Consider the following 14,699-nt stretch of genomic DNA (forward strand, 5'->3'; position numbering starts at 1 on the left):
GAGGCCTTGGTGCCTCCTCCGCCTCGAAGGACCTTGGATCGAGAGTGGCGTCACACGTCTTGCAAACATCCTGCAGTGAAAGCGTCTCCGGGTCGTTTCCTGCTTCTCTGTGCTCCTCCAGCCGTGCTGTATGAGTGCTTCGTGGGGGTCCCTTTTCGTGTAACCTGCGTGCCATCTCCTGAGGTTTGGCTGTGGGTGTCCGTTGGGTCTTTCTAAAAATCCTTCCTCTTACCTGGGGACACCGTGCTTAAGAATCATCATCTTATGCCTTGTCATTCTTTCCATACACAAATAGCCTTGCCTTTAAAATCCGTGACCTCCGAGGGCGGCTGGGTGGCTCAGTCGGTTGTACATCCGACTTCAGCCCAGGTCATGATCTCATGGTTTGTGGGTTCGAGCCCCACACGGGGCTTTGCACTGACAGCGTGCAGCCTGCTTTGGATTCTCTGTCTCCCTCTCTGTCTGCCTCCCTCCCTCTCTCTCTTTCTCTCTCTCAAAAATAAACGTTAGCAAAATCCTCGAAAATAAAGTAAAATTCAAATGAAATAAAATGAAATAAAATAACAAAAACCTGACGTCCAGTCCCGGGACATCTGGTCTCCCGGCAGGTGGGGCCTGGGCCCAGGCTGTGCTCCACCTGAGCCTTTAGGTGGCCTCTTCCTGTTACCCGAGCACGGTCCCTTGCCCAGGGCCACGTTTGTGTGAATTACTCAGCCTGGGAGGGCCCCCGAAGGCTCCACTGGTGCGAGAAGGATCCGCGTTCTCAGGCGGGAACGTAGTCCTCCTCAGCCCCAGCCTCGTGGAGCTCAGCTTCCTTCTCTTCTCCCGATGCTGCCGGACAGAGTTTCTGCACCACGTCGTCCGTCCTCCGCAGTCCTGCCTTCCCGTGGGCTTCTGGTCCCATCTTCTGATCCTGCCTGGGCCTCTGCCTCGCATCCTTTCCCTCACAGAACCGGACCCAAGCCCGTCCCCGGGGCTGCTGTGCGGGCTGCTCCCTAGTCTGTGATTCTTCTCATTTAGGGAATTAGAGGGGGCCCTCTCTTTTTTTTTGGCCAGCCCAGACACGCAAGTTTTCTTGTACGAGTTTGTGATTATTTATAGTTGCTGGGAGGGGAGAGACTTTCAGAGCATCAGCCTCATGATTTCGCCAGAGTTTGCACACCCTCGCTGGGGCACAGAAGTGGAGGGTTGGCGTCGGACGCTCTCGTGGCTGCCCCGGGGGAGGACCGGGCTGACCGTGCGTGTGGCACCGCCTCACCGCTGCTGACCTGAAGTCTCACTTTCTTTGCAAATGTTTTTTCACTTTCCTGCAGAAATAACTGCCTACTTTGCAAGAGAGGTCCTGCGGTTCCTGGCTGTTGGCAACAACGGGAATGCCTGCCAACGTGCCAAACGGCCAAGTGCACATTTTCATCCCGTCTGTCGGCATATTTACTGGGAGCTTCTGCACAGCAGGCGCTGTGTTGTGCAGATGTGTGAAAGATACATTCTTGGCCTCAGTGCACCTGAGACCAAAGTGTAGAAATAGGTGTCAGTGTATTTATTTTAATGATATTGGCATTCAGAAATACACACCACAAAATTGTTTTCCAATAAAAGGTTTGCTCATTTTTGGCATGTCCATTTTGGCGATTGAATGTCTAGTTGTTGACTAGCCGACAGTCAACCAAAGCCAGAGGTAAATATCTAAGTGTTCTTGTACGATGATGCTTACCGTGTGTTAACTAACAAGGGACAGTTACACTGGCGTGTCCCTGGGTGCCCACATTCCTGCAGTTACACTCACCCATGCTCACACTCCTGTTCAACCCTACACAAACGTGTATTCTGTTGTAAGCAGAACATTAATAGTGAAAAGTCTAAAAGCCTCTAGAAATCATAGACAAATGTCCGCTGAATTTGTCGTGACGACACAGTTAGATGTCAGAAAACAAGAGAACAGTATGTTCAAAGTGCACGCGGAAAACAAGTAATAACATAGGAGCCTAAACACAGTTAAATGCACATTCACCAACACCTGCCGAGGGAAGCAGGGGTGACAGACCCAGAGCCTCACGGAAGGAACTAGTGAGAATTGGCTTTAAAAAGAAAAAAAAAGGAGGGGGCACCTGGGTGGCTCAGTCAGTTAAGCATCCCACTTCAGCTCCAATCATGATCTCACGGTTCCTGGGTTCGAGTCCTGTGTCGGGCTCTGTGCCGACAGCTCAGAGCCTGGAGCCTGCTCTGGATTCTGTCTCCCTCTCTCTCTGCCCCTCCCCTGTTCACACTCTGTCTCTTTCTCTCTCTCTTTCTCTCTCTTTCTCTCTCTCTCTCTCAAAAAAAATCATTTAAAAAATTCTTTTTAAAGAAAAAAAAAGGGAAAGTGGGGGCGGGGACACCTGGTTGGCTCAGTCAGTGTAGCACACAATTCTTGATCTCAGGGTTGAGTTCAAGCCCTACATTGGGCCTAGAGCTTACTTTAAAGAAAGAAAAAGAGGGGCACCTGGGTGGCTCAGTCGGTTAAGCTGCCGACTTCGGCTCAGGTCATGATCTCACGGTCCGTGAGTTCGAGCCCCGCATCGGACTCTGTGCTGACAGCTCAGAGCCTGGAGCCTCTTTCACATTCTGTGTCTCCCTCTCTCTGACCCTCCCCTGTTCATGCTCTGTCTCTCCCGGTCTCAAAAATAAATAAAACGTTAAAAAAAATTTTTTTAAATAAAAAAAAATAAAAATAACAAAAAAGAAAAAGAAAAAAGGAAAGCGAACTAATGCGTGGGTATAAAATGTGAGCATGACCACAGCAGCCACTGAAATTCTGTGGCTACACTAATCAGTCACTGATGGTGGAGAGCCTATGAGCCACGCCCCCACCGCACTGAACTTCGAAACCCTTGGAAGGTCCCGATGCCATCAGGTCCCGGCTCTGATGTGTCTTCATCAGTAATCAAAATCAGCCAGTCTTAAAATAAAATAATAATCAGCTGGTGTTGACCTTCAGTATATGCCAAGGACACTGTGTTGATGTTAAGCCTTTCATCTGCCCCATCAAGGGCTCCCGGACAGTGACGGATGCGGTCCCTGCTGACAAGCTGCGGGCAACCCTGCTGGGGGCCCAGGAAGTCTGAGCAGTTTTAGCTACAGCCCTGTGAGCCTGGACAGGCGGTTTCACCCCTTCTGGTGCTCCGGATGTTTCCTTAATCGGCAGAACAATACTGAAGGCGTAAGTAAGGGCAGCGGGTATAAGGATACAGCACTGGCGAGTTACCTGCTCCGCACTTTATAGCCGGCCCGTAAACAAGGCTACAGTGGAGAATCAGGCATTAATTAATCCACCTTATCCATCAGCTAATGGAGGCCCGAAATATGAAGATCTTTGCCTGAGAACACAAGACGAGCCCGTGAGACCCTGAGGACTGGAACGCTCGTCCCTGTGGCTGCCCCGGGCTCCTCCTGGGCTTGCCCACAAAGCCAGGCAGAGGGAAGCGTTCCTGCCAGTGGGGGCGGGGAGGTCAGGGACCATGAGGAAGAGCCGCCCTGGGGAAGCAGACCCCAGGTACACCCCTGGGTCCGACTGGGACCGACTCTGGGGTTCAGTGGAGTCTGCATTCCCTCCAGCCCTTTCCACCTTCCCCCACATGTGGGTCATGCGAGGAACCTCCGAGCAGCCCTCGCCCTCAGCAAACTGCACTAACACGCCCCCCCCCCCAGAGAATGACACCAACTTGTACCCACCCACCCAGGGACAGTGTGCACACACGCACGGCTCAGTCCCCACGATCACCAGGCCAGGTGCTGGCTGCTCTACCGACCCCCAGCACCGTCAGGGCCTCTGTCCGAGGGGTCCTCCCGGTGCACCTGCGACTTCCCACCCAGATGGGGCTTCCAAAGGTCCGGGGTCTACTGCAAACTTCACAGTCCTCTTCCAGCAGCCCCTGGAGGAGACTTTGCTTTCCCGCATCTAAATAAGATTCTTATCTGTTTCTCCCAGAGAGAAGATAAGGCAGGAAACACCTGCTACAGAACAGCCACCTGGAACCGTTGTCCTTCCTTCCAGGTGAGATCTGGGAGGGGCGATGGCCGCCTGGAGGGAGGGGCCCCGCACACCTCGGATGATTCAAGTCCCTGGGAGCGTGTGCACAATCCCTTGTGGCAGATGCCGCCGGGAGGAAGACCCAGATGTGGGGAGCCACTGGCCTGGTGTCTGCTGGGGCGACGTGCCCTGGTCACCACCGGGGACCCCAGGAGGTGCAAGGCTGATTCCTGGGGCAAGAGGGGGTGGCACTCATGGATCGGTAGTCCGTCTGGGGAGCACTGAGCCCAATCACAGGAAGCCCTGGGGTTCCAGAACGGTCCACACCAGGCCCTGGTCTCAGTCTGGGAGGAGGGCCAGATGTCCTGACAGTCCTCCAGGAAGTGACCCATGTCTGGACATGTTCCCACTGAGGCCAGTGGCCAGGCATGGCTACAGGAGTTCCACTGGGGACCCCACCCCTGCTGAACACCACTCTGTCTAGTTGAGGTTAGGATCCAGTGCAGCAAAGAAACCGAAAGTCCCAAGACATGTCCCTCCCCATCCCCCCAACACCAGGCACCCACACGATGCTTCCATGGCCGGATGTTAGCTTCTTAGCGATGCATCAGAGATGCAGAGACAGTGCCCATCGCGCCAAGAAGGGCTCTGAGCCTGTGGCAGGTCCCGACTCAGCCAGTCCTCTCCACAAGCACCACTATGGTGCCCGGTTTCGGAGAGGCAGCTGGGGCTCAGAGCCGACACAGGCAGTAACGGAGGGAACCTGGGATCCGGTCCCCGGCCACCGGAGGAAGCACTCCTCCTCTGTCCCAGATCAGGCCCGGGAGGCCACTCGCAGGGGCTGAGGTCTGACCGGGGCAGGGAGCGGCGTGCCATCTGGGTACGCGAACCCCGCCCTCTCAGGGGAGCTCCACTGTGAGAACGCCCCATAGGTGACTCCTGTGGATGGAGAAGGACTGGGGTCCCCAACCCGGCCTTCTTCGTGTTCCCCCGCCAACACCCCCACCTTGCTGCCACCCGCAAGGCCCACTCCGACCCCTCCTCCCTGTTCTCCACACCGGGACCTCTGACTGTCCTGCTCTTCTCCTGCTTATGGGGTCCAGCACCCCCGGGGCGACCTCTCCGTCAGGCAAAGGAGGCAGGGGGCCCATGCTCTGAGATACCTTTGGGGTCCAGGGAAATGTTTTCATTTAATTTTGTTAAACGACAAAGAAAGAGTCATAATAATAATGTATATGTGATAATACATATAATAATGTCAGAATCCAACCTGGAGGGGTGTTGCCTCTGTACCGGGGCAGTCATAGAATTGTGACTTTTTCTTTATGAGACAAGAATCCATGGCCCTGGACCCATGAAATCTCTAATGCAGCCTGGGGCAGCCTCGACAGCTCAAAGTCAACTTTTCCACTGAGACGCTTTAGTGACACGTCCCCGCACACAAGAGACACCGCATTTCTGGATATCTCTGTCCCTGCCTCTCTCCCTCTGCCGGTCTCACCCACACACACGGGCACACCGTTCTCCAAAGGACATCGTGAATGACTGTGTTTTAGGAGCTGCATTTGCACGACCAGCAGCTCATTGAGGCATTGAGCCCATGTTCACTGAGCTCCCACTACTCACCGAGTATGTTTGTGCGTTTTGTACGAGTGTTTGGGATACAGAACAGATTCCAAAGCAGACCTTTTCTCCATGGAGTTTACGTTCTAGCGAGAGGGGCAGCTCAGAGGTGACAAGCCATGGGGTGTGTCCACAGTGCTGTGAGCTCTGAGGGTGGGGTGGGGGCCGGGGGTCGGGCGAGGACAGGTGCACCGCTCAGCGGAGTTGAACAAGCCTCTCACGAGGTCACCATCTTTTCATCTTATTTCCAGGTTTTTATTGTGTTTTTTTTTTCCTTAACAGGGAAGCGGGAGACTGAGATACCTCTTTGAGGAGACACATGAAGCCACAAGGCAGAGAGGCCACCCAGAAATTCCGTTACAAATCGTGAGTCTGCAAACCGAGGCGGGAGAGCAGCCGAGGGGAAGGGTCTTCGGGAAGGCGGGTGGCACCGAGTGCTGGTGGTTGGGGAAGTACGTTGGGGACTGAAACTGAACCCTGGGTCTGCATCGTGGCGGCCCAGGCGACCGTGAGCAAAGCGGTATGGGGGGGGCGGGGTGCAAATCTAGATCAGGTTCCAGAGGAGGAGGTGTAGAAACAGTACCTAGAGACGATCCTGTGGCATTTTTCTATAAAAGAAAGCAGAGAGACGGTGGGGAGGACAGCTGGACAGGGCACTGAAGTTCAGGAGAAGAAGGGCGTCATCCCAGTGCATCGCTACACCGAGGGGGGCCAATGCGTTCCAGAGAGCGCCAGCAAGTGCTGGAGCCATGTCCTTGAGCAGATGAGAGGGACAGGGGCCCACTGGGGCGACCGGAGGGACGAGCCGTGGGCACGGTGTGTGGCCTTCTCTGAGGACGGCCTCAGTGTCCTCAGTGAAATGAGAAGCAAGGTCACCGGCTGAGTGCGGAAAAGTGAGGACAGTGTGGGGCCTGCGGATTGTCTCATGGGGTGGAAGGGCAGCTGAGGCACGTTCTCCTGATGAGCAGGGCGGAGCAGGCACGAGGGGCAGGACACAAGGGAACAAGGACCCGGTCTCGCTGTCACAGAGTGTTTGGTCCAGTGGGGCTGGGGCAGTAGTCACTGCTCCTGAGGGGCTCCCGGCCCCCAGCACGGCCCCCCAGCATATCCCACACAGGAAAGAGTGCCCTTGGGGGAACCCCCACAGCCTTGGACACAACTGTGAAGAAAATAAAGAAATAGAGGCCACTGTAGCTGGCGGAGAACTGGCGGGCCCCCAAATCCCCGCCTCACGTCACGTCCCGTCAGCACCCAGTGGAGAGAGGTCTGGTCAGAGCCGGGGGCGGGGGAGGGGGGTGGGTAGAGGCACCCCAGGCGCCCCGCACTTCCGTGAGGGGGGCTCTGGGTGGGTCAGGGAGGTGCAGGGAGGGGAATATTGATCCCTTCTTAGGGGGAGCCAGGCCAGGCCAGGAGACAGGAAGTGGAGGAGCCGGATGGACGGAGACTGGTGCTCGCTGAGCACTGGTGAGCATCGGTGCATAGACACGGCCATGGCCATGAGGTAACTCAGAGCACTAATGGCGCTCGTGGAAGACCCCGGACAGGACTCAGATGCTCGTCAGAACGGCTGGCGGAGGGCCCCTGAGAAGGTGGCCTTTGACACGAGCGAGGGAAGGGAAGCAACACTCACCACCGTCCACTTCGAGCCAAAGCCAAGGCCTCAGGCCGGTCCAGAAACAACTCTCCTTTTTACTGAGCATTTCTCAGCCACTGCGTCATCCACCGGCCGTGCGGCCACCTCAGTGGCAGTGAGACCTCCTGGCTTCTCAGGCTGAGGGGAGCGGACTTGGGCGCACGCCCTCCAACCCCCCGAGCCTGAGAGCGGACAGCGGGGTGCTAGGCCTCCCGGGCGCTAGAAAAGCCTCCTCGGGGCCCTTCCCGAGGCAGCGACCCTCTGCCCTCCCTGGGCAGACCCCGCTGCCCCCTCCCCTGCAGGCCCCAGTAAGGACGAGGCCATGGTGTTGCTGTGATGCTGTCTCGAGAGCCTGTGGTTTTGCGGGTTCAGAGAACTCTTCCTTGGTCGCGTGCAAGCCGCGTGCAAAGGGGCTGTGGGGTGGCAAGGACTTAGCGCAGGGGACCCAGCCAGGCCCCCTCTGACAGAGTGGCAGGTAGTGGTGTTGCGGGGCTCCAGGGGCGGGGAAACCAGGAAGAGCGGAGTTTCAGGAGCTCACTGGGCTTCTGGGTCTTTTTCAGGAGCCATCGGGCAAGTGGGGAGAGGGATGCCCTGGGACTGCCTGCGGGACCGCGCTCCCGTCCCACGCAGTGAGGCAGTGACCCAGGAGTCCTATGCCGCTCTCCGAGGAGGCGTCTGCACACATTTCTCAAGGGATGCCGTTGCCCCAAGGGTCCCGCGCTGCCCATCCCACTCAGGCGCCATGCCTCCTGCCTGATCTCTCCTTCTGTTCACAGAAGACCTTGGCCCCCAGCACCCAGTTCCTGACCTCATCTGATGGTCTCCAGCGACCCCGTCCCAGGACCTCATCTGGGCACCTGCCATCTGCCAATCGTCCGCTCCCAGACCCCAAACCCCACTTGTCGAACAGGATCCCCCAACATCTCTTCTAGGACCTTCCCCCCACATCCACCCACGGCCGCGTTCAGCCTTCGGGCTCCTTGGTTTGGCCTTGTTTTATTGTTTTCTCCCTGCCTGAGGGTGCAGTCTTTCAGACCTTCCTGTTCTACCCCACCCAGATCTCACAGTCACGGATTTCTCCAGCAGGCTGTTCTTGCAGCCCTCACACCCTGAAGACCCCTGTTAAAACACTACAATTTAGTGGCCTGGTGAAGCGAATGAGTCAGCTATTGGCTGCAAGTTCGAGCCTTTGTCACCATCAGATTCATGATCTTGAGGAAGTCACTGGCCTCATCCACATCTACACCCTCGGGTACACAAGAACGCTGTAATGAAGCCCGAACTGGGCACCGTTTTACGGATCGCACCTTGAAAAGTAGCCGGCATGGAATGAAAGCACTCAGTAGACGCTAGAGTCCCGAAGCACACTCCTTGCTCTGGCAGGAGCTCTAAAAGCGGGTGGTGGGGGGCGAAGCAGAGGCAGTGAGGGTTGCTCACCTGGTGCCACACACAGCCTTGTGTCCAGGTTCCGGCCAGACCACAGCCCTCCACCTCCCCAGCCTCCCCTACCCCCCTTCCCTTGACAGACAGCCCTGCAGAAAGGGGGAGCCAGGCAGAGCTCCCTCCCTCAGATGCCAGCCCCACCCCACCCCCTTGCCTCTTGAGTGGCAGCCAGGAAGGGCAGGCAGCAGCAGGAAGAAGGAAGTTGGTCGGCAGAGAGAAGGATGCCGATCCAGTGAGCAGAGAGGTCTGAGCCAGAGCCAAGCTCTGTGACAAATGTGTGTAGACCAGGGGCTCCTGCACTGTGTGCAGGCCGACGCAGAGGACCTCATGGGGTCTTGGTGTCCACGGGCCTTCCGCCATCAGCGCCAGCCCTGCCCTGGCGCGCAGGGAGCTGCCTCCCCAGCCGTGCACAGGAGTCTCCTGGATGGTCCACGGCGGCCAGGGCACAGCTCAGGAGCGTAGAGCCTGAGGCCTGACTTACACCCCAGAGCCCCTGGTCAGGCTGGGACGCTGCCTGCAGTGGGCCCTTCCCGTGGCCCCTCTTGTCCCTGTCCAGCTGCCCCCCCTCGCTACTCCCCCAGGGATGCTTCTGGAATAAAGTTCATGAATGTGAGTTCCGCCTCAGCATCAAGAGAGCCAGACCCCAGGGTCTCCAGGGGGGACTCAGTCACTTAAGTGTCAGACTCTTGACGTTGGCTTAGGTCATGACCTCACGGCCGCGTCAGGCTCTGAGCGGACAGTGAGGGTTCTCTCTCTCCCTCTGCCCTTTCCGACTCACACGTGCGCTCCCCTGCGCATGCGCTCTCTCTCTCTCTCTCTCTCTCTCTCAAATAAATAAATAATAAAACCATTTTTTAAAAAGAAAGAAACTATAAGAGAACCAGCCCCGAAATCCAGCTGCGTGCCCCGCGTGGCCATGGGGAACAGGTGGGGATGTGTTCTGTGTTGGGTTCCAAGCCTCTGAGGAAATGCCTCCTTCTGCCTTCTGAAACCATTAAAACCCGCAAAGTAGTGTAATGGCTGCAGCAGGCTGGACGGGAAGTGCTCAGGGTGCTGGGAGTGGGGGGGGGTGACTTGGGTGCCCTCTGGGGAGACGGTGGCCACAGTCCCAGGTGCCAGGAGTTGGACCAGCCAGGGCATCGGTGGCCTGGCCTCCTCCTCCCCACTGGGCAACGTGGACCAGGGCGGCCAGAGGAGGGACCCCGGCGGGGCTGGCCAGGCTGCGGCAACCGGAACTCAGACCCCCGACGGGGGCAAGGCCGAGGGTGGCGCAGGGGGCAGGAGCGTGCCCTTCATGGGCCCCTGGCACGGACCCCACCTGGGGTCCCCCTACACGGCTGGGAGGGGCGGGGCTTTCCACAAAGACAATACTAAACGCTGGGGGAGAAGTCGCTCAGGGTGCGGGCTCTCACTTCCTTTAGTCCCCAAACCGCTGGTGAGAACCGGCGTCCAGGTCACCCTCCTCTGTATGGTAAAAGGACTCGAGAGGCTGGGTGCTCTGCTCGGACCGCTGTAACAAAGTGCCCCCGGGCACAGCCAGGAGGCTGCGGCAGCTGGAAGTCTGGGACCCAGGAGCGGTCAGGGCTGGGTCCTCCTGAGCCCCACCCGCGGCGTGTGCTTGCATCTCCGCCCCCTTCCCGGTTCCCGTGTCCTCATATGGGCGCCACCCGCCACCCTGGGGTGGGGTGGGGTGGGGGTGGGGGTGTCTGTGTTCTAATTTCCCCTTCTTATAAGGCACTGACTATATTAGTTTATTTAGGGTCACCCGTAGGACCCCATTTTTCCTTAATCACCTCTTTAAAGGCCCATCTCCAAACACAGTCACCTTCTGAGGTCCTGAGGGTTAGAGCTTCAACATCTGAACGTGGGAGGGACACAGTTCAGGCCGTTCCATGGGAGAAGTGGTAGTGCCCTTGAGCTCCAAGCCAGGAGTTGGCAAGGCCCCAGAGACACCTGTGCCAGGGCAAGGAAGGGGGGCCTGCTTGTACACCACGGGAGCAGGAAGGTGGCTCCTTGCGAGTAAAAGAAATTAATCTTACTCAAGGGAGGTCTGGCCCCTGCCCTCGGCTGCTGGGAGGTCACCACCAAGCCCGGGGACATCCAGAGTCCAGCGTCCTTGTTTCCCCGGGGCTCTGGGCCACACGGGATCGGCTCGGCCTCCCGAGGGGCCGGAGACTGAGGTCAGCCACGCGGGCAGTGAACGGAAGCCAGATAAAGGCCTCGCACGCCGGAGGCTGCCGGAAGGTCGCCGCACTGCCGGAAGCTGGGGGCTTTCCGGTTGGCGACGCTGGTGCGTGCCATCACGTCGCTGCCAGGGGAGCCAACGCTGCCCACGGCCCCGCGGGGAGGGGACGGTTTGCACCCTCCTGGGCCCTGCCCGGTGCGCCCCTCCCCCTGGCTGATGGTGGTGTGTGTCCTTTCCCCGTGATAAACCGTGACTGCGAGCGTGACGCCCCCCGGGGTGCTGGGAGTCCTCCTGGAGGACGACCCAACCCGAGGGGGTCCGGGGACCACTTCCCAACTTGACAGGGTCACGGCAACTGTCCACCACCTCCTAAAGTGGACGCGAAGTGAGTACAATCAAGAAGGCCTGTCACAACACACCTGACAAGGAAGGGAAAACCAACAGTGAAGAAAGAAGAAAGGGGGCCTTTCCGCTCCAAAGCCCTGAGCCCACACGGACCCGCCATGGGAGACCTGTAAATTAATTGCCCCACTGGCAGCTCTTAGCAATGAACTCGGAAGAGTCAAAAAATAACAAAAAAGAGTCCGAGAAATTACTCTCTGTAGGGGAGATGGAGGCACCGGAGTCCCGCAAACCCCTAACGATGCAGCACAGGTCCCATCTGGCCGCCAGGACTCAGCGGTGGTCCGGCTGCCGCCTGGCCTCCCGGGGTCTCCACAGCGCCAAGCGCACCCCGCTCACACATTTGACCATGGCCTCTGGGCTGGAGAACTTCCACCGACTTGCAAACATGCCGAAGCCTCTCATCTTCAAACACACACACGTATGCATGTACACGTCTGCGTGCATTCCTGTGTACGTGTGTATCCACATCCGTACACACATACCTGTATAGATTCATCCATACACTTGACATTCAAGTAGTAAGAACAGCAAACAAAAATCACAAACTTTCCTCTGTATCAGCAATAAGCCCTTAAACATCATGACTTTTAAAATCAGTCGCAATAAAGGCGACTGGGTGGCTCAGTCGGTTAAGCGGCCGACTTCGGCTCAGGTCATGATCTCATGGTTCATGGGTTCGAGCCCCGCATCGGGCTCTGTGCTGACAACTCGGAGCCTGGAGCCTGCTTCAGATTCCATGTCTCCCTCTCTCTCTCTTTCCCTCCCCTACTCATGAACTCTCTCTGTCTCTCACAACTAAATAGACATTAAAAAAATTAAAAATAAAAAATACCATCAGTCACAATAGAAACAATTATATCTAGAATAACTCAGTATATGTGCAATCTCCTTAAATAGAAAATTATTACAAGGATGTAACCAAAAAACTGAATAAAAATGGATGGACCCATCATGTTTCTGCATTAAAGGGTTTTTCTACTGTCAACTGACTTGTCAGTTTTCCCAATCATTGAATTTAAACACACCCCAAATACTGTCCCAACAGGATTTATGTGTGTCTGTGACACTCACCCGGAAGATTAAATGTGGAATTATAGAGGGGCACCTGGGTGGCTCAGTCGGTTAAGCGTCCAACTCTTGGTTTCCACTCTGGTCATGATCTCACGGTTCGTGGGCTGGAGCCCCGCGTTGGAGTCTGTGCTGACCGTGCAGCACCTGCTTGGGACTCTCTCTTTCTCCCTCTCTCTCTGCCCCTCCCCCACGTGCACTCTCAAAAATAAATAAACATTAAAAAAATTAAGAAAAAAAACTGGGCATAGTTTGGGGCCCTGAAATGAAAGAATCTCTAAGACATGTTGTCGGATTTTAAAATCAAAGCACGAAAAAATCAAATCAAATCAAGGCATGTGACAGCCCCATTGGCTCCACAAATTAACGCGAGGATGGAGAGAAGTAAGTGCGTGGTGGGTAAATGATCAGAAAGGGGCTGGAAGTCCATTCCCTAAACCGCGACCATGGGCTGCACCCTCGCACTACCCCTCCTGGTAAAAAGGACCCGAGGAAAGACAGCCAAAGTGTGATGTCTCGGTACCCTTCCCACGAGTGATTTCTCACCAGGTTTTTCCCAGCACCCGTCACTGGGTTGGCGACCCCTTGTGTGAGTGAGCTCCTTGGGGGCAGAGGCGTCATTCTCCCCCAGTGCTCTGGGCCAGGTGCGGGCAGGTGCACAGGGAATGCTAGTCAAGTAGAAGACGTGCATGGTGTGGGGAGAGGCAGGACACAGCAGAGACCCCTGACACCGTCCCCTCCTTGCCTGCTCTCCCCAAGGGTGTCCTTTGGGTCTGACCTCTGATGAGGCCCGCGGGGGTCGGCTGCATCCAGGGCAGGAGGGAGGCTGGTTTGACGGCCAGGCCAGGGGCAGAAAGTGCAGATGAATCTTCAAGCCTCTATCTGCCCTTGTTCCCAAGGGCAGAACTGTCCTGTCCCTCCTGTCCACCAGCAGGTGGGGCCAGCGGTCAAGTTCCAGAAAGTAAAGTCGTTGTGGCTTGACCAGTGGTAAAAATCCAGCTTGCCAAATTTATAGCAATCACAATAGCTGAGGTCCATTCCGAGAGTGTGTGGTGTTAAGTTTTTCCCCATTTGTCCACTTTTGACCTTTCTGGGGCCATTGTAGCCTTTTATTCTAATGACTCGTCTTTCCAATTTCATGCCACACCCCTTCGTTGCAAGCTACTGATTGGAAAGCGGGGGCCAGCCTGAGTCTGTGAGCTGTCTGTGCCCCCACACCCAGCATCAGGAGCATGGAGGAAGGAAGGAATTACAACCCGGAGACGTGCTGTCTCCAGCCAGGGAAACATGGCACCCCACGCACCGTGGGCAGCGAGAGCGGGAGCCGGGAGGAGACTCCCTCACTTGTCGTAGAGACCCAGATGGATGGAAGTTCTGCGAAACCACTCCGCTGCAGACAAATCTGCTTTTGCTGTGGGAGGGACTTTCCGAGCATTTAAGGAAAGGCTCTATACTTTCCATGATAAAAAATGCCAATCTTATACATCAACAAAATTTACAAGTATATGGAAAACTGAAAGAGAAAAATATATGACAGAGGATTTTTATCTTTGATATATAAGCAATTGTTAAAATTGCCATGTAGGCAAATAATAGGAAGTAGGGGCAGGTGACTCATAAGCAAAGGCCCGAAAATGACCATGATGCTTTGAAGGGCTCAGCTCCCCCAAGCAATAAAAATTTCAAACAAGGAGTCACTGCTTCACCCAGCCCCTGCCTTCTGTTTTATTTGGTTTTCGGTCATAAAACCCCAGTGTTGTACAGAGTTAAGATTGCACACTGAGGAAAACTGCAGACAGCTGTGGATTCTTCTAGAAAGCAGTCAGCTAATCTGTGCCCAAAGCTTTAGACTGGTTCCCAGTCTCTGACCTAGTCATCCCAATTTGAGAAAGTTATTGAAAGGTAATAATCAAAAATGCAATGTGTACATATCTGAACAAACAAAGTCAAGAGAGAGGGATGGGACAAAGGGAAGAAACAGTCATTTTTCAGAAGATTAAGAAACGGACAGAGGCTGTGGGCCTGGGCCTGGAGGCAGCGAGGGGAAGCAGGTGGGGGCCTTGGAACAGGCTCGGCCGGTGGTCGAGTCCCTGGGTCACAGGAGAATTCAGCACCCTGGACAGCAGCAAGAACCCACCGCAGCACATCCCTCCGCCAGGGTCCTGTAGAGCCCCACGTTTGTGTCCATTCTTTCCCGGCCTCTTTACGGCTGGAGGTCCCAACAGCCTGCGCCAAGCCTTCCAGAGTACTCTCCCATCGTACGGGGATGCACAAGAATGGGTAAGTGGGATCAGGGCTCTGCATGCTCCCAGGGTCAGGGCCCAGAATGTGAG

Source organism: Panthera leo, chromosome F2 (assembly GCF_018350215.1).
Source record: "Panthera leo isolate Ple1 chromosome F2, P.leo_Ple1_pat1.1, whole genome shotgun sequence".
In the NCBI taxonomy this organism is placed as follows: Eukaryota; Metazoa; Chordata; class Mammalia; order Carnivora; family Felidae; genus Panthera; species Panthera leo.